The sequence below is a fragment of the Mytilus galloprovincialis genome, chromosome 7 (assembly GCF_965363235.1).
Source record: "Mytilus galloprovincialis chromosome 7, xbMytGall1.hap1.1, whole genome shotgun sequence".
NCBI lineage: Eukaryota > Metazoa > Mollusca > Bivalvia > Mytilida > Mytilidae > Mytilus > Mytilus galloprovincialis.
Window position 1 is genome coordinate 39,577,862 of NC_134844.1, and position 4,583 is coordinate 39,582,444.

A 4,583-nucleotide genomic window follows, 5' to 3' on the forward strand; every position below is an offset into this window, starting at 1 on the left:
TACCTTCGATAACTATCATTTATTATGTATGTGCCATCTGCAACATATTTTCATCCTTAAAAAAAGTCAACTAAGTAGCTCCAGGAAACATCTGTTTGTACGTGAAAGTAATGTTCAATTTTCGTGTATATGTCTTATATGTATTGTTTTACACACAGTTTATGTTCTTCATCCGATATTTTCATTCTCATGAGATATATTTGAATTTAGTGTATATTGCAGCAGTCTTGAAACTGTTGATCCCTAAAATTTCCATTGAGAAGTTTCAGAGTAGCAGTACAGCTAGTCTTTTGTTCACATCTATATCTCCATCCTGTAATGATCCTACTCCAATCGAGGTATCGTTCAACTTCAGTACAATCCCTTCTGGCATCCTGGGGGAAAATGTAAAATATAGAATGTGATTAATGAGGATGATAATTTTCAGACTTAGATTGATCTTGGTTTTCTTTATTTAGCATACTTTTCTTCCCTTATTCCCAAAGTATGAGTACTACTTAAAGAGTATACAAATAATGAACTGTGTTGTAAGAAAGAAGATGTGGTATGATTGCCAATGAGACAACAAGATACCAAAATGACACAGAAATTAACAACTTTAGGTCACCGTACGGCCTTCAAAGCCCATACCGCATAGTCAGCTATTAAATTCCCCGAAATGTCAATATAAAACAATTCTAACGAGAAAACTAACGGCCTCATCTAAGTACAAAAAGTGAACGAAAAACAAATATGATTGCCAAAGAGACAACTTTTCACGGCAGTTCAAAAGACGATGATAAGGATTTATTGGTCATCACACGATCTAAAACAATAAGAAAAACCTTAGTGTATAGCATGCAATAAAATATATAACATGAAAAATATTTTGATGTTGGTGGAGATATTTGATATTCTCTTTAATATATTTTCGCAACTTTTTATGAGACGATTCAAAATTTACTGACTAGCAGATACTATATGTTTGGGTAGATGTGTTGCTATCTTGATCACGTTTACCAATATCATTTCGGGTCATCTGTACAGTAGCCCTCGTACGAATGTGGTATTTTCTTGCTTTTTGAAGACCAATTGATGGACTTCGGCTATTTTTCTGCTTTTGGTTGGGTTGTTGTCTCTTAGACACATTCACCAATTCTTTCCTCAATTTCATTTCCTTTTGTTTGAATTCTGTTATGTACTTACAGAGCTATCCCATGTGACTATGGTAGGCGTGGCATATCCAATCTGGACATAATAAAAGACAGGGTTTTGACCATTGCAAGAATGACTTATTATGTCTAATCTTGTAACATCAGGAGCAGGTCCACCATCAGTTACATGCCATAAAGACATCGAAAGAACAATAATGGATACTATGTCCTACAAAAAGTTGTCCATTATCAGATCATGTCTTAATCCAGTCATATAATACAATATAAAATGAAGTTTTCGATATGATAGAATCTCTAAAGGAAATCAAATAAATTCACACAGTTTGATTCGACTGGGGTCTAATAATGTATATATGATAATAATAATAACTTATTTATTTCAATACATATACTTTTCAACGTCTTTCAAAAGAAGGTTGTTATAAATGTAGTATCAGAATAAAACCAGGTTCTACTGCAAGAAGCAAATCAACCCATTCCTGAAAAGAAGCAATTACAGCAAGGATCACTAATATTTATAGCTCGAACTCTATAGTTTTAAACGTCCAAAAAGTCTTCATATGTTCTAGTCATAGCAAAAAGAGTGAGATATAGTAATAATATAGAGGAAATGTGTTATGATTGCCAACATGACATCTATCTTCATAAATTGAAATGAAGTAGTTGAAAGCAATCACAGGCAACAATATGGATTTCAAATATGAAAAACCCGAAACTGTATAGTCAGCTATAAAATGTCACCTCATGCAAAATATGAAACCTTTCAAATGGGAAAACATAACGATATAATTGTTTTATGAAAATCAGAAATGAGAGACATGAACCAACGATATATAATCACTGAACAACCGACTCCTGAATAGGAACAATCTCATATAGTCTGTGGATAAAACCTGTAGCCATCCCTGTCCTAACCCGAGACATCTGGCTCTATCCCTACACTAACCTGAGAAGTGGTATAACAGTACAACATAAAAGCTTACTACAAACATAGGTGGCAAAGAGCGTAATTCATCATCCCGAAATAAATCCGGAAAACATGTACAAAAATCGTTGACCAGACTTGGCAGGATATGTATACATCCCTAAAAAACATTGACACTTAGTGCAGATATGAGCGTACCATCAGCTACTGATAGCAAGTTCTAAATCACTTAAAAGTAAATATCTATTAGTACGCATCAAACTTCCAATAAATTTGGTGTAAAAACGACATTGACAGTCGGTGAATCACATAACAGGTTCAATGCCAAAATATAGGTATCGACCAATTGCATTAGCATGAATGTGACTTTTACAATTAATCGTCTTACCTAAGTCGTTATTTTTATCTTCGCGTTGTTTAGGAGCACACTAAAATCATCCTTACTCTTAGGATTCAACCCATTGTCCTTATTTGTCCGTCAATGTTTTCAGTCATCGATTTAGTCAAGCCATTGCCTCTGCCACTTGTTTGTTTATAAAGCCAGAAAATTTTTATAACTCGGAAATTTTCCTTACACTAGGAAATATTTTTGAAGTTACCGACGTGCCTGGTTTTCTTATGGGTAGAAACTGTAAGATTTTAGAAGAAAAACACAGATAACTTTGATAAAATGGCAGTTGTTTTCAAATAGTCCGTTTTATGAATGTTGACGTTAGGTTTTTGAGACAACAATAATAAAAATAATACTACGACACAACTAGTGCGATATAAATGATGTTCTGCATCGTGACAATAAATGTTGCTAAAGTTATCCAAGAGTTTTTGTAAAAACACCATACTTTCGATATTTATCATGAATACATTATATACGTTGAAAACATGTATGTATTTAATCGTGATTTCCAAATACTGTAGCTATTAATATTGTTACATTCATGTAGCTGAAAAGATATACGTTAGCAAGGTGAAATAATTCATCTTTTTATACAAATCTGAAATGAAATTGTAAAACATTAAAAAATTAACGATGAATACAACTTCAATTTTAAACCATGTGTAGTTTAATCACGATAGCGGTGATTAAACTTTGCATGGTTTTGATTTTGATTTTGAATTCATCAAACATATTCAATTAAAAAAGTCTTTTTTTTTTAGAAAGTAGTGGGGTCATTTCCCGAAACAGAAGATATTTTTTGGACAAATCTATGCTGAAAATTATAATTTCCAATCATAAAAAGTGTTTGCCTCTATTCCCTTTTTGAATACGCCCCCTGTATGTGTGTGTGTGAGGTTCTTATCTAATAATGTGCGTATTAAAACGATGACTGTGTGTGTGTCAAAAGAGGGACGAAAGATACCAGAGGGACATTCTCATAAATCGAAAATAAACTGACAACTTCATGGTTAAATTGAAAAAGACAAACAGACAAACAATAGTTCACATGACACAACATAGAAAACTAAAGAATACGCAACGCGAAACCTACCAAAATTTGGGGGTGATCTTAGGTGCTACGGAAGGGTGAGCAGATCCTGCTCTACATGTAGCACCCGTCGTGTTGCTCCTGTTATAACAGAACCGGTAAATAGTCACATTCATGAAAAGGACGGGAATTGTAGTGACGACGTAGGGAACATATCCGATATCATCCGAGAAACGGTAACTCAACCAACTCGTGATGGCGTCCGTAAAATCAAAGGTTTTCCGTTGTGCCTTATAATGTTGTGGTATAGTACTCTGCATTGGTGCAGCGTGGAGCAAACACCAATCAAGTACGAGTTTATGTACAATAGATGCTTTAAATATATTATCAGTAAAAAGAATATAAAATTTAAAACTTATTTTGCTTAAAAAGACGAATAACTGTCTGAGTATGGGAGTACTCACATAATGATAAATGTAAAGATAAAGCCAATAAATTAACTATACCTTGTTTCTGGGATTTATCGAAGGCACTGAAAAACCTCGTCCGAATCTTTTTAAAGAAATTCTGTTTCAGATCTAGCTTTTATAGCTTTTAAGGAAACCCCAAATCCTGCTGTTGTTAGTCAATAATCTAACCAGGTACAAACTAGAATTATCCAAACTTGAGTATCTATAGTGTACTACTTGGATTGTGTTTATCAGGTAAGATAGGTCAATATGCGTAATTTATTTTCAGTAGGCGGTAATGGTAACATTTGCGTCTGTATCTCAGTCCATATCGTAAACTTAGATATGTATATAACGTGTTCCAAACCTGAGACTTTCACATATGTTCTTACATTTTTTGGGTACGAAGTGAGATTTTTTTCCCGTAAATTTTCTCACCCCGAAAATCTTTTTGTGATGACCCACCAGGCGATAAAAAATAAACTTGTTTCATAGTGAAAGTTCTTTGAAAAATTTGCACATTGTAAACATTACATATCTTGAGTCCAAGTTTTTTACACATTTATTCTATGGTCCTTTCACATTTCAAATTAACCCAAATGGTTAAGCTCAGTCACGTGTAAAAATTAGA

General features: G+C 33.6%; 1 long non-coding RNA gene across 1 annotated transcript; it reads right to left on the reverse strand.

The window, feature by feature from the left end:
- Positions 1 to 4,138, reverse strand: LOC143082959 (uncharacterized). The gene is made up of 3 exons (XR_012980513.1): positions 4,010 to 4,138; positions 1,186 to 1,362; positions 1 to 374 (listed from the first exon to the last, which is right to left on the reverse strand). It is a non-coding gene; the product is annotated as an uncharacterized LOC143082959 (long non-coding RNA).
- Positions 4,139 to 4,583: the final 445 nt, after the last annotated feature.